The following is a 15,854-nucleotide window of genomic DNA, read 5'->3' as shown; positions in this document are numbered from 1 at the left end:
CCACTGCACGGCAATGGCATATGCCTAAGTAGATTGGACTAGTAGAAAGACTGGAGCGTCACTCTACCAAGATGGCCGCCCGTTAATGGCACCACCAGGAAGTGCAGAGCGCTCTATTCTCCCTCCACAACAATCAGCATAAGTCGCTGCGGTGGACCGGGGAGTCAGCGCACAATTTTACAAAGTGACAGAAACAATTTTAAAAAAGGTACGTGGTTTTAAAAAATGCTTGCAGCAGTAGTCACACTGTTGTACACCCAAGCGCTAGCACAGCAATGGTCGACGTTCCAGTCAAGATCATGCGCGACGGTGCATATGTCTTAAGTAGTCAGGACTAGCAGAAAGACTGAAGCGTCACCCTACCAAGATGGCCGCCCGCTAATGGCACCACCAGGAAGTGCAGAGCGCACTATTCTCCCTCCACAACAATCAGCATAAATCGCTGCGGTGGACCGGGGGATCAGCGCACAATTTTACAAAGTGACAGAAACAATTTTAAAAAAGGTACGTGGTTTTAAAAAACGCTTGCAGCAGTAGTCACACTGTTGTACACCCAAGCGCTAGCGCAGTAATGGTCGAGGTTCCATTCAAGATCATGCGTGACGGTGCATATGGGTCTTAAGTAGTCAGGACTAGCAGAAAGACTGGAGCGTCACCCTACCAAGATGACCGCCCGCTAATGGCACTACCAGGAAGTGCAGAGCGCTCTATTCTCCCTCCACAACAATCAGCATAAATCGCTGCGGTGGACCGGGGAGTCAGCGCACAATTTTACAAAGTGACAGAAACAATTTAAAAAAAGGTACGTGGTTTTAAAAAACGCTTGCAGCAGTAGTCACACTGTTGTACACCCAAGCGCTAGCGCAGTAATGGTCGAGGTTCCATTCAAGATGTTGATTTCATTGACAAACTTAATGTGAATTTGTTCAATCTTGCCTTCACCCACAACATGAGCCAGGAAAGAATTTGCTTTTTGGAGGTAGAGGTTGTGGTCAACAGCAACAAATTGGAGACAGTGCTATACAGAAAGCCTACAGCCGGTAACACAGTGCTGCATGCCAAGAGTCATCACCCGGCGCATCTGATCCACAGTATCCCCTATGGGGAGATGCTTCGGATCAGACGCATATGCAGCACTGAGGTTTAATGTAGGTTAGCACAGGAGGACAGTAAGGCATGGTTTCTGGCCAGAGGTTACACTAGAACTGCCGTAGACATGTCTATACGGAAGGTCAATTCTATCCCGAGAAAAGAGGATCTGCTGCATAAGAAATCCCAACTAGCAGAATCTGAGAGTGCCAAAAAAACAGTCAGACTCGTACTGACATATAATCAGCAGTACCAAGCTCTCCATAAAATTGTCACCAAAAATTGGAACTTGGTCTGCAATGATTCAGTGATTGGCAATCTCATGTCACCTAGACCTGAAATCTTGTGTAGAAAGGCACGCTCGCTAAGTGATGCGTTTTTAAAATCTAGCCCGGAGGTATTAATTAACACCTCTTGGCTTTAGGCCAGCAAAGGTTTCAGAAAATGCTCTACGTGCAAGGCTTGCAAACACGGGGTGAGCAGAACAGAATATATTACACCATTCTCTAATGTTCCCCGTGTGATCCAAAAACAGCTCACGTGCAAGACAGAGTTTGCGGTGTATGTGCTGGAGTGTCCGTGTGGACTGCGCTATGTGGGTAGTACCAAGCTGCAGGCTCACAAACAGATTCTCCAGCACATAAGGGCCATCAATACCGGTGACACCGCGTACCCAGTTGCATGTCATTTCAAAGACCACCATGGAAACCAAAGCCAGCTGTTGAGGTACTTTGTGATCGACACAGTTCCACCCCTCAGGAGGGGAGGGAACCGTGAGGCGATTTTAGGAGCCCTTGAGACTTGGTACATAATTGACCTAGATGGCAAGTCCCCCTTAGGCCTCAACACCAGTGTAGACTTTTTTTTTTTTAAACCTTTATTGTTCTATATAATGGCACACACAGCATACAGACTACAACCCAGGGGCCGGCAGCGTACTTGCAGCAAATCTGCCATATTCGTTAAATCATACACAGCCAAGTAGCCGGCATCTCGGGGGACCGGCAGCATATTCAACAGTGACCATATCTGTACAGTTAGGAGTGTCTGGGATCTCTATTGAGTCCTGAGAGTTCCTTCCCAGGCGCAGTAAGATGACCTCCCGACTATGCATGCTTCCAAGGCCACTCATATAGTGTGTGCCATACCTCGCTGCCTAAGAAACTCCTAACAAATCAGACCCTAAACACCCCTCCTCCCCCAACCCAACGTCCTCCCCTCCCCTCACCTGAATCAAGTCGCGCTCTAAGCTACATCCTAGCTACGCTCCTGACTGCCTAAAATGGTCCCCTGCTCAGTAAGGTCTCTACCCAGTGTGTATGAAGGGGGATTGCCACAAGTCCAACCTCCCACCATTGCGTGTTCCTACATCCCTCATCCTAACCTGCTCTGCACCAGATTGATGCACTATCTAACCAGGTCCAATATGCCACCCCTCATCCCTATACCATCCGGATTCGTCCGCGTGCGTCTGGACTGCAGGTTCGTTTCATGTTGCTGCCCTAGACCTCCTCGTCTAGTAGCTCCCGTTCCTCAATTACGTCTGCTGGGGCGACTTCCTCCGCGTCAGTTACTCTCAGATGTTCCCGATATAGGCCCCAGAAATTCTTTGGCCGGCTCGTGGGAGGGAGTAGCTCACTGTAGCATTCTGATTGCGTGCAGCAGTACAGCATGTCTTGAGCCCATCTTTTCTTGGTCGGAAGAGGCCCTCTCATCCAGCACATAGCCACAACCCGTCTGGCCATCAGCATGCCCATATATGCCAGTCGTCTCAGTGTGACGGGGAGGGCCCTGGAGTGACCCAGCAGTGCTAGAGCGGGATCTGCGGGCAGTTCCCTTTCCAAGATCAAGCTCATTTCAGTGAAAATATCGTTCCAGAATTTGCGGATTCCCCGGCACCCCCAGGACAGATGTATGAAGTCAGCGACCGGTTCATGGCAGCGTTCGCATTCCGCCGTTCGTCTAAGACCGTATATGTGCAGCCTCTCTGGAGTGTAATACACTCGTTGGAGATACTTGAAATGTATTAATCTATGTCTGCCATTTAATGACAGTTTCTTGGTGCTTGCACAGCAATATTTCCAGATGCCATCGTCTATTGTAATCTGTAGATCTCTCTGCCAGGCTGCCCTAGCTTTCGAGTACTGCTGTTCTCTGTGAGTACCATTCATTCTATACAGATTTGTGACTAATTTATGGGGGGATGAACTTTTGATGATATAGGTGAGCTCCGGGACCTCCGGCGGCTCCGCCAAATCTGGACCCAAGAGGTCTAGTAACACGCTGCGAGTTCTGTGGTACTGGAATCGAAGGAGTAAGGGGGCCTCGCCCGACGCTGGCGCGACTTGTTCCCAAGTTTTCACTGTGCCATTGGAGAACAAATCTCCCGCAGTAGCAATACCCACTGCACGCAAAGCTCGGACCACTCCCTTCTCCGCCACTGGAGCGAGCCATAATGCCCAGTCAATCGGCGTAAGGGGGGAGTACAGTAATACGCTATCCTGCGCTCGCAGTAGCGCGTGCCATGTGTTGTTCGTGGTCATAATGGAATCAAATATTCCAATTCTGCGGTCTACCGGCCTAAATACCGTGGCTGGAAGCGGAGTCGGATCCGCAAAAAGTCGTTCCAAGCGTACATGCGGTATATTCGCCTTTCCATGAATCAACGTGTGCAAATGTGCCGCTTGTGCCACTCTGCAGTATCGTTCCATATCTGGGGCGCTGAGCCCCCCAACTCGTATGGGAGCGTGAGGGTAGTCCATTTCACCCTAGGCTGTTTGCCCCCCCAGGCGAGCCTGATCAATAGCTGTGTTAGGTTTTTGAAGAAGGACTTTGACAGCACAATCGGTAAGTTGTGAAAGACAAATAAGAATTTGGGTAGGACCACCATTTTCATAATGGCAATACGTCCCATCAGGGACAGCGGTGGTTTGCTCCACATCTCCACGTCTTCTTCTAGCGTGCTATACACGACACCGTAGTTTTCGCGTATGAGAATGTCCGGGTCAGTATGGAGCATGATCCCCAGGTACCTGACCGGTTCAGTGGACCATTGCAGTGGGTATTCCATATCGAATTGTTCTGTCATTGGTGTCAATGGGAATGCTACCGACTTGGACCAGTTTATCCGGAGGCCGGAAAGGGCACCAAATCGTACCACCTCCCTCAGTACCGATGATAGGTTTGTCTCCGGGTCACGGACATACAGCAATGTGTCATCCGCATACGTCGAAATGACAATCTTGTACGTTGGAAAACATATACCTTCGTTACTATGGTACTCCCTGAGGGCGCACACCAGCGGCTCCGCGACCAGTGCATAAAGTAGAGGTGAAAGCGGGCACCCCTGTCTAGTGCCCCTGCTTATCACAAAAGAGTCTGAGACTCGATCCCCTATACGCAGCCTAGCCGTAGGGTGGTGATATAGTGCCCCTATCATTTGCAAGAACGGCTCGCCCAGTCCCAGCCTTCGTAAAACCCGCGACATAAAGGGCCATTCCACTGAGTCGAAGGCCTTCTCCATGTTGAGGAAGATATATGCCTTCGTGTCTGGACGAACATTCTGCATAGTTCCCAAGACGGTTCTAATATTATAGTTGAGGTTCCTGTTGGGGATAAACCCCGCCTGTTCCGGTGCCACCAACTCTGAGGTCAGGAGCGCCAATCGTGTCGCCAGTACCTTGGCGTATAATTTGGCATCAACATTCAGTAAGGACAGGGGCCTGTAGGAGCCACATGCATTCGGGGTTTTACCTGTTTTAAGTATGGTCACAATCAGCGCCTCCCTCATGGAGCGTGGCATACTGCCCTCAACACAGATGTCGTCAAATAGAGGGGATAAGTGTGGTATCAGCTTGTCTTTAAAAGCTTTATAAAAGCCCACTGTGAGCCCATCCGCCCCTAGGGCACTGTCTGTATGCATACTCGCCAGAGCCTCCGATATCTCATCCTTGTGTATGGGCTGCATCAAGAATTCCCGGTCAGAGTGCGTCAGAAAAGGCAGCTGTATATGGCCCAAATAATCATCTATGTCATCCTCGATATTCTCAGTCCTAGAGGTGTAAAGCCCTGAATAGTAACTCCTAAACTCATCCGCTATTTCTGCCTCTTCCGTGAGGACCTCGCCAGTATACGTCTCCAGCTCAGCTATAATCTGAGTGTGTCTGGCATGTTTCAGTGTCCAGCTAGAAGGGAGCCTGGACGCTCTCCCTCACCGTACGTCCGGGCGGTCGCATACTTCCCCATGTGCTGAACTTCCCTATCTGCCTCTTCATTGTATTCTGCTATGAGTGTCTTGATTTCCTCTGCCACTTTGGTATCTGCGCCACCCAACTGTCCCTTTCCAGCTCAGCGAGCTGCCGCTCTAAATGCAGTAATCTCTGTCGTATAGACTTAAGCACACTCGAGTGTTTAGACATAGCTATGCCCCGTATGAACACTTTAAATGCTTCCCATACGGTTTGAAAGCTATCAGCTATGTTAGTTTCGAAAAAATTGTCAATCTCTACAGCCAGTTCTCCCCGAAATCTTTCGTCTAATAGTGAGTACGGGGTGAAGCGCCACGTGAAAGGTGGAATTCTCTTCACTGGGGTCTTCAGTATCAAAAGAAGTGGTGAGTGGTCAGAGAGGGTGCGCGGCAGCACAGCGCAGGTCTTAATGTATCTCGCTACTGAGGAGGACGCCAACCGGTAGTCAATTCTAGTGTGTATATCGTGATAGGCTGAATAGTGTGTGTACCCACCCCGAGTTGTGTGCCTACTTCTCCACACATCTACCAGGTCTAGCGTAATAAGCTCCGTCTGGATTGTTAGTGCAGCAGCAGAGGGCCGGCGCTGAGGACCTGAGGACCTGTCAAGCTCTGGGTCCAGCACCAAGTTTAGGTCGCCCCCCCAAAGCATCTGTGAGGCGGCGTATGGTCGACAGTGCTGAGCTAGTGTGTCATAAAAGTATGGGGAGTCATAATTAGGACCGTAAACGTTGACCACTATGAGATCATGTCCCTTCCTGGTGCATCTCGATATGAGATATCGGCCTTCCGGGTCCGCTCTCAGTAAAGACCATGTTAATTTCGATTTGGGGTTAGCCCATGTCAGCACTCCCCGGGAATGTGTCGTGAATCCTGCCACCGTGATGTTGCCCACTAGCCCCCTGGAAAAAAGCATTTTGCTTGTGAGCGGCAGGTGTGATTCCTGTTTGAGTGCCAGATCCACGTTATGTCTTTGCAAATAACTCAAAACCTTCCTGAGTTTACGATAATCATTCAAACCCCTGACATTCCATGTTAATGCTCTTAATGTCTCAGCATCCCTCTTGGGGGCAGCTCCTTTTGTGCTAGTCATATTATCAGTAGGGTAGTTCTATGAGTGGAAGCAGCGATAGCTAGGTCAGCATAGGCTGTAAGCGCAGTCAGAGCGTACCGAGTCATTCCAACATTTTCCCCTGGACCACCACCCCCCGCCCACAGCAGACCCTCCCCAACCAGGCCTTGCAGAGTCCCGACCCACCCGCCTCCCCCCAACTCCAAACCCCTTAACTCCAGAACTAGAACTTCAACAGTGCATTGCGCGCAGGTGCCACGGTCGCCCAACAGCCTAGTACCACCAATGTCCTCAAAGCACCTTGTCCAGCCCCTAGTCTCCCTCCGCCATGCACAAAGTAAAGTATAATCAGAGCTACATAACATTTTCGCAGGTTACTCAATAAGGATTCCATCTCTCCCCTCCTTCCCCCGCAGTCTCTGTGCTCCCCCTCCTGCTCACTCAAATCAACCTGGGAGGGCGTGGTCCACTTCCGGTTATATGGAGATGCCAGACAAATCACTACTCTGTTGCCCCCACACTCTGCGGTTCCTTCTACTTATCTGACAGCGTGCTTCTGACCGTAGTGCAGACCAATGAACCAACTATAGCCACACAGCTGGGCTTGGGATTTTAGCTGCCCGAGTCCTCCCATTCTTCGTCCGGGCTGCTATAGAGTTCCGAGTGCTCAGTCATTCCTGTTCATTTAGATGGCTATTCCCGCCATCTTATGGCGTATCCACGTTGCCGGTTCTCTGCTCCCTCGCCCATCGCTTCATTGCCTGCTGCAGTTCTTTTGGGTCAGTGAATATATGCTAGTGTCCCTGTCTATTGACACGCAGTTTGGCAGGGTACAGCATCGCATAGTCTAGTCCCATTTCTCTGAGACGCTTCTTATGTGGAATGAAATGTTTACGCACCTCTTGTACCCTCGCAGTGAAGTCCAGGAATAACGATATCGCCAACCCTTCATATTGTAGATTGGATTTGGCTCTAGCCAGCCGGAGGGCGGTGTCCCTGTCTCGGTAATTTAGCAGTTTAGCAATTATAGGGCGAGGAGGTTTTCCCGGGCGCGGGCATGGGCCCAGGGTGCGGTGCGCTCGTTCCACCACAAACATCGTCGAGAACACCCCCTCCCCCAGGAGGATGGTAAGGAGATTCTCCACAAACAGTTCCATTGTGCCAGTTTGCGTTGTCTCCGGCAGGCCCGTTATGCGAAGGTTACTGCGTCGCGAGCGAGCTTCTAAATCCTCCGTCTTGTCCTGTAAATTCTGCATCAGCCTCTCCATTTTCTTGTGAGTCACATCCAACTCTGTCTGTGCCTCTTCCACTTCCGTTATCCTCCGTTCAGTCATATCGTGTTTCTCTGCACGTTTGTCTAGGCGTTCTGCCATACGGTCCATCCTGTACGTCATGGCATCCATCTTGGCGCCAAGCGCAGATATACTGGACTGTAGACTTTGTTCCATAGAAAGCAGCATACTCTTGATGTCTGAGCCAACCACTTGATCCTCTTCCGGGCGCTGGATGTCTCTGTGCTCCGCTGGTGGGCCTTGCAGCCCACCAGCTCTCTGTGCAAAGGGAAGTTTACTTTGCGTTTTATCCCCCTTGCCCATTGCGAGGGGTTGCTCTCCACCTGGCGGCAGAGTCACGTGTACTGTATCTCACCTGGGGGAGACGTACAGAACCCGGGGAGATCCCTTAATGTCTAGGCCACTGCACCAATCTGGAGCGGGGGGGGCCGCAAGCGTCACTGCCAACCCCGCTGAGAGCTCCGTCCGGTAGCCTCACTGCTCCCAGCAATGCCTTAGTGTTCCTGCCCAGTCCGACTCGAGATGTCCCACTCAGGAGAGTGAGTTCTTGGCCCTTGTGTTCATGTTGCGGCAAGTGGTGCTGGACGCTCAGCGTCATCGTCGACCTGTCCTCCTCACTCTCTGCCAGGTCGGGCGGGGTCTTCGTTGCGCTCCTGTAATAGGGCGAGTACAGTATGTGCCCCTGTGTCCGGCCAGGACCCTCGCAGATTCGCAGCTATAGGATTGCGTCAGGGATCTCAAGGCTCCCCGTCCGCCCTCCAAGTCCGCCAAACAAACGTCGACTACGCCAAAGCCTCACAGGTCGGAGCACACCACCGTGGGGGAGGGCTCTCCCAATGTCACCCCTGTGCTGTCACCGCGAGCCTCTAGTCGCGTTCTCCCTTCGGGCTCCCTGCCTTAGGGTGCTTCATCATCCACTCCGTCTCCGCACTGGGGCACGCCGAAAATGGCCTCACACAGCAGCACGCACCTCTTCGAGACTCACGGGGCCACCAGGGCTCGAGCGGGGACCGGCCCCCCCCCCCACCCGAGTCACGGCACTGTCTCTGCACCTTCCGACACCGTCAGGGAGGTCCCGGGCCTGTCTTCGGATTTCCTCCCGGGCCTCCGGGGGGACCGCACTGTTCGTGTCTGCACGTCCGCTCACGCCGCTCGGGGTTCTTGGCTACTGGGGACCGCGGCTTGCAGCCTACCAGCTCGCGGGACTCCGCCACCTCTCGTGCTGGCTCCGGGACTCCGAACCTCCACAAATTTAGGGGCACAGGTAGGCCAGCTATTCCTGTCGTCGGGGCAAGTGTAGGAGGTACGTGATGCGATGCTCTGGTGAAGGATTTTACAGGATATTTATTTGTGCACAACGGAGCTTCGGCCTCAAGCGTCCATCTTGGCTGCCGGCAAGCTCCGCCTCCCCCCGGGGTAGACTTTTATACCTGTCTTTAGCCTCCTAATTATTGTTGCTCTGATTCTTCCTCCCTCGTTTAGCCGTATGGTCCCACCACACTTCACCTCATTGGGATAATAGATGTGTTTAAAACTTTCCCGGTGAGGTGACAGAGAGAGATGCGCATGCTTTCTCGTTTATCCTTTGTACAGTTCAGTGGTCTTAGCAAACTTGTTATTTTGTATTTTAACAGTTTTTTTAAACAAAATAATTGTTTCTTTTGTATGTATTGTTTGCACTGGTTATTGCACTTTCCTTGTTCACTATTGTTACATTGCATCCTTGCACTTTATTGGTAGCATAGCTAGGGAGGTTCATGGATTTCTTTCATGATGTTGATTTTACCCACTTTGATCATATCTTCAAAGAAACCCCCTTGTTTTCGATCTGATTAAAAAATGCATATTGCACTGTATTGGCAGCTTGACTATGGAAGTACAGGGGGATATAAATTCCTTACATGATATTGATTTTACCCACTTGGGTCTTATCATCATGAAGCCCCATTTGTTTGGTTCGATTTTAAAAAAATCGCTGTGTATTAATCATGATTGATTAAAGTCAAATGAGAGTTTTAATAACAAAGAAATAATTCTCTTGATCATGTTTGTACATATGTTTTTATGAATATGGCATTGTATAAAGTTTGCTCTATTATGCTGCTTTGTATTTTAAAAAAACATGTGTTATTGCATCAAGTCTTATCATGAGTTAAGGAATACAATGGTGTATAGATAACTGTGAATTGCAACATATACCCAGCATATTTTCCATGTCTAGTCATGCTGGTTATGTATCTACCAATCATGTAACAGAGTGACGCGCACTTGCACTTTAAAAATGTACTGCTCCTTCTATAGCGTTATTTGACCAAGGCCTCTGGGCAGGCCGAAACGTTATGCTGGTGGCGAAGAAAAAAACAAAATACATTATTCACCTTAAGCCTGGGTCGGCTCTCGTTTCCTTCTCTGGTGGAGTCCTGTTCGAGGGAGGATTGCTGGAGTTGTTGGTTCGAGTTGTTGTTGCATATATATATATGGGACACGAGTCCGCAGTTGTGAGAATAAATACCTGAAATGGTCACAAAACCGGGCTCAGCAATCTTTTTCTGATGTTTTATGACAGGATTCTCCATTCCTGTTGCAGCCGGAGCCGCCCTAGGGTCGGGGGCCCCCACCATGGAGGTTTTGTTTTTCGTGTTGCTGACACTATAGGGGCATGACCCGCTCACCCGATGCCAGACCGGAATGGATTGCCTTGGTATTTCTGGCATTTGAGGTGAGAAAGGGAGAAGACAGAGGCACATACCTCTCTTGGATTTTTCTGCTACTCATTGAAATTTCGTGCATGTAGTCACTTTATTCCAGAGTGCAATTTTTCAAAAGGGGAAAATAGTGCAAATGGCAGTTTGGAAAAGCTATTAGCAAAAGTCAGATGTTTACTGCATTTGTACAAGTTAAACAACACTGGTGCACCTTGGGACTTGAAGTGCTGTGCACTGTCACATGACTTTCATTCGAGCACTGGCAATCAATGGATATGTCATTCACCTGTGATCAAGGCTATAAAAAGCTGAAACGCGTAAGGACACGAGTTAGCAGTTGTGAGAATAAATACCTGGAATGGTCACAAAACTGGGCTCGGCAATCTTTTTCTGATGTTTTATGACAGGATTCTCCATTCCTGTTGCAGCCAGAGCCGCCCTAGGGTCGGGGGCCCCCACCATGGAGGTTTTGTTTTTCGTGTTGCTAACACTATAGGGGCATGACCCGCTCACCCGATGCCAGACCGGAATGGATTGCCTTGGTATTTCTGGCATTTGAGGTGAGAAAGGGAGAAGACAGAGGCACATACCTCTCTTGGACAGTATTTGACTCCAGCTATTTGGGAAAGTATTTTTCTGCTACTCATTGAAATTTCGTGCACGTAGTCACTTTATTCCAGAGTGCAATTTTTCAAAAGGGGAAAATAGTGCAAATGGCAGTTTGGAAAAGCTATTAGCAAAAGTCAGATGTTTACTGCATTTGTACAAGTTAAACAACACTGGTGCACCTTGGGACTTGAAGTGCTGTGCACTGTCACATGACTTTCATTCGAGCACTGGCAATCAATGGATATGTCATTCACCTGTGATCAAGGCTATAAAAAGCTGAAACGCGTATGGACACGAGTTAGCAGTTGTGAGAATAAATACCTGGAATGGTCACAAAACTGGGCTCGGCAATCTTTTTCTGATGTTTTATGACAGGATTCTCCATTCCTGTTGCAGCCGGAGCCGCCCTGCAGGGTCGGGGGGCCCCGGCCATGGAGGTTTTATTTTTCGTGTTGCTGACACTATGGTGGCATGATTCGCTCACCCCATGCGAGACCGGAATGGATTGCCTTGGTATTTCTGGCATTTGAGGTGAGAAAGGGAGAAGACAGAGGCACATACCTCTCTTGGACAGTTTTTGACACCAGCTATTTGGGAACGTATTTTGCTGCTACTCAATGACATTTTGTGCACGTAGGCACTTTATTTCAGAGTGCAATTTTTCAAAGAGGGAAAATAGTGCAAATGGCAGTGTGGACAAGCTATTGGCAAAAGTCGGATGTTTTCTGCATTTGTACAAGTTAAACAACACTGGTGCACCTTGGGACTTGAAGTGCTGTGCACTGTCACATGACTTTCATTCGAGCACTGGCAATCAATGGACATGTCATTCACCTGTAATCAAGGCGATAAAGTGCTGAAACGCGTAAGGACACAAGTCAGCAGTTGTGAGAATAAATACCTAGAATGGTCACAAAACTGGGCTCGGCAATTATTTTCGGATGTTTTATGACCGGATTCTCCATTCCTGTTGCAGCCAGAGCCGCCCAGCAGGGTTGGGGGCCCCAACCGTGAAGGTCTTGTTTTTCGTGTTGTTGACACTATGGGGGCATGACCCGCTCACCCGATGCCAGACCGGAATGGATTGCCTTTGTATTTCTGGCATTTGAGGTGAGAGTGCACGAAGTCACTTTATTCCAGAGTGCAATTTTTCAAAGGGGGAAAATAGTGCAAATGGCAGTGTGGAAAAGCTATTAACAACAGTCGGATGTTTGCTGCATTTGAACAAGTTAAACAACACTGGGGCACATTGGGACTTGAAGTGCTGGGCACTGTCACATGACTTTCATTCGAGCACTGGCAATCAATGGAAATGTCATTCACCTGTAATCAAGGCTATAAAGAGCTGAAACGCGTAAGGACACAAGTTAGCAGTTGTGAGAATAAATACCTGGAATGGTCACAAAACCGGGCTCTGCAATCTTTTTCTGATGTTTTATGACAGGATTCTCCATTCCTGTTGCAGCCGGAGCCGCTCTGCAGGGTCGGGGGCCCCCACCACGGAGGTTTTGTTTTTCATGTTGCTGACACTATGGGGGCATGACCCGCTCACCGGATGCAAGAACGGAATGGATTGCCTTGGTATTTCTGTCATTTGAGGTGAGAAAGGGAGAAGAGAGAGGCACATACCTCTCTTGGACAGTTTTTGACTCCAGCTATTTGGGAAAGTATTTTGCTGCTACTCAATTACTTTCATGCACATAGTCACTTTATTCCAGAGTGCAATTTTCAAAGGGGGGAAATAGTGCAAATGGCAGTGTGGAAAAGCTATTAGCAAAAGTCGGATGTTTACTGCATTTGTACAAGTTAAACAACACTGGTGCACCTTGGGACTTGAAGTGCTGTGCACTGACACATGACTTTCATTTGAGCACTGACAATCAATGGAAATGTCATTCAGCTAGGGGAATTTGCCTTGAAACAGTTCAGTAGTCTGTGCGCTCTCAGGGAACAAAGACCAGGCTCAGTACTATTCAAAGTTCACCTCCTGTTTATTCACTAAAAATATGGAACGCTTCACGAATTTGCATGTCATTCTTGCACAGGGGCCATGCTAATCTTCTCTGTATCATTCCAATTTTAGAATTTGCGCTGCCGAGGCGAGCATATACGGGCAATTAAGAACTTAGATGAATCCTATCCAGTAGGGCGTCACTTTAAACAATATCACAAATGCAATTCTAAATCCTTGAGATACACTGTGATTGATTAGATAGAGGAATCACCCAGAGGTGGCAACAGAGAAAGGTCACTCAGGCAGCTAGAATGCAGGTATATTTTACAACTCAATACAAATGAACCTATGGGTCTAAATTTTGATGCAGAAATGTACACTCATTTTTAGTAATACCAAAGAGATCCGCCTATCTCTACACAATTTTATTTGTTTTTAATTTGCACAGGTATCACTTTATGGTGTTAGAAATTCTTAGAAGTGTAGGTGCTAATGAAATGTTTGACTTATATATTCACTGAAAAAACCATAGGTTTCAGGCCTTATATAGTTGGGAATTAGCATTTAAAAAACCTTGCAAATTCACTGAAAAAACCATAGGTTTCAGGCCTTATATAGTTAGGAATTAGCATTTAAAAAACCTTTGAAATTCACTGAAAAAACCATAGGTTTCAGGAGTTATATAGTTAGGAATTAGCTTTTATTAGCGGATAACGTTTTTATATATTAAAACGTTTTTTAAATCTCAAATGCCTGCTTTGCTAACAGAGTTTTTAAGCACAGGCTATTTTGTCTCTGGTGGCCATCTTGGGAGACTGCATATCAGAATTTATTTAATGACATATAAGAGGATTTGAGAAGTCACTCAAAATGTGCCCTAATTTTTCTTTCTTCAGCACTAATCATAATTTCTATGGCAAAATGAACCCCCTCATTTTGTTCCTTTGCAAATTAAATGTTTTAAGTGTTAACACTTTATTCCAATCAAGATGACTTCAGGTGTGCCATACTTTTGTCATAAGTAAGACTGTTAGCGCTCTAGTTGTTCTTTAGAACACTCTGGGACATTCTGTCATTGGGCTATAGTTGGGCTACATCTGGCTGATATTTGGGCTACATTTGTTTTTTTTGTCTCTGGTGGCCATCTTTGGGCTACATTGGGCTACATTGGGCTACATTTGGGCTCTAACATATATATAGCCCAATGTAGCCCAATATATATTTTTTCAAAGTTAATTTTCGTAAAAACCACTGGAGCACATATCTTGAGACATAGCAAAGGCACATCGGGCTACCAGTCCCTACAATTTTGCCAAGTTTGGTGGAAAACCATTCAGCCGTTCGGGCTAAAAGTGAGTCCAACCTATGGAAATTAACATGGGGAAAACACGTTTTGGGACCCCCCCCTTTTATCTCGGCCCCCGCTTGACGAAGCCCCCCAAACTTTCAGGGAAGGACCAGAGCGTCGCGAGGCAAAGTTAAGAAAAATTTCAGGAAGATTCCTCAACCGGCGCCAAAGTTATTCCCAATAGAATGTTGCGATTTCCCTATGGAAAACAATCCTAACTATATATACCTACTGGCTATCGCCAGTAGGTAATATATATTTGTATTTTCTAATTTCAGGACCTGTCGAGCTGTAATTGTCTCATTGGAGATTTCTGGTTCAATGAGAGCAATGCAAAATAACTTTACTTTTTTTATTTTTTATTTCGATTATTTCCTTGTTGAATTCATGTATCTCATGCATGCATAGAAATGTTCAACAAAAATTGATACGTTTAGGATTGTGGCCTGCAGGATAACGTCTTAGGCAATATTCTACAGGGTTAAGTGACATAATTCTACTGTTATTTGCCAACTAGACCCAATTGGGCATAATTAATTTGTTATATTATTTTTATTTTATGCCATAAGTCTTTGCAAGCCTCCCCTTAATAATTGGAGACAATGATTCAACGTGGGTACTCAAGTTTGCCCAATGGGGCACTATCTGAATTAATATAGAGACACTTGTACCAACACTGTCATGGCTGCCAGTGGGTGAGCAACATGCAGGGTACTTAAGACAGGAGACATTTCCTTTACAGTTGTCACCAATGTTAAACAACTGATTTTTTTTTCCTTTGTGTTCATTCCACACAATTATTATATTTTGAGCCATAATTGAGCAAGATATAACAAAAACGACATTGTGTTTTGGAATATTGTATGACCAAAAGATGGATTACCAGTTTTTAATGATGATACTTATGTTTTCTCTGTTATAACCATGGTATATGTTGTATATGTTGGCCGCTGTAATCGGAAGAGTTGTTGATGAATTAGTATGCACCCCTCTTCTATGTTTACCTCTGACCACTATGTTAAATTGTATTCAGTAACTGCGAGTCAGCGTTGTGAAAAAGGCTCATGTTGGAATAAACCTCATTGAACATTTTGGTTTAAGGAGTGCCATTCCTTTCTTTTTTTGATTGTTGGGTCAGAAGCATTGGAGTCTTTACACGCCCAGGCGCAGGTGTTTTTCATCACCCCCGATAATTTTGATGCATGTCGAGGAAACACAAATCAGGTATGATATATTTCTGGAAAATTGTAAACACTGGCTCTGAAGAGCCGCTTTTGGCCATTGAACCAAATATCTCAGCCGAGGTCTGGGAAGAACACTTCAATGCTCTATACACGGGAGCTACTTTGGACAAAGCCGGGGCCCCAACTGATTTAATGCCAAATACAGCCACACAGTTAGAGGGGGACCTTTTCACTGAGGAGGAGGTGCGGGTTGCAATCTCTAGGCTGGCATCTGGTAAGGCCCCAGGATTGGATGGCCTTCCGGGAGATCTCTATAAGCAAGAGTCAGATGTGTGGGCCCCGTACCTTTTGACGA

General features: G+C 47.4%; 1 non-coding gene across 1 annotated transcript; it reads right to left on the bottom strand.

Annotated features, from left to right (window-relative positions):
* Positions 1–13,013: 13,013 nt before the first annotated feature.
* On the bottom strand, positions 13,014–13,118 carry LOC144756894 (U6 spliceosomal RNA). Its single transcript, XR_013595382.1, has one exon. It is a non-coding gene; the product is annotated as a U6 spliceosomal RNA (small nuclear RNA).
* Between the last annotated feature and the right edge of the window lie 2,736 nt (positions 13,119–15,854).

The sequence above is a fragment of the Lissotriton helveticus genome, chromosome 5_1 (assembly GCF_964261635.1).
Source record: "Lissotriton helveticus chromosome 5_1, aLisHel1.1, whole genome shotgun sequence".
Classification (NCBI taxonomy): domain Eukaryota; kingdom Metazoa; phylum Chordata; class Amphibia; order Caudata; family Salamandridae; genus Lissotriton; species Lissotriton helveticus.
The sequence above is the reverse complement of the archived record's forward strand: the minus strand, read 5'-3'. Positions and strand labels throughout refer to the sequence as shown.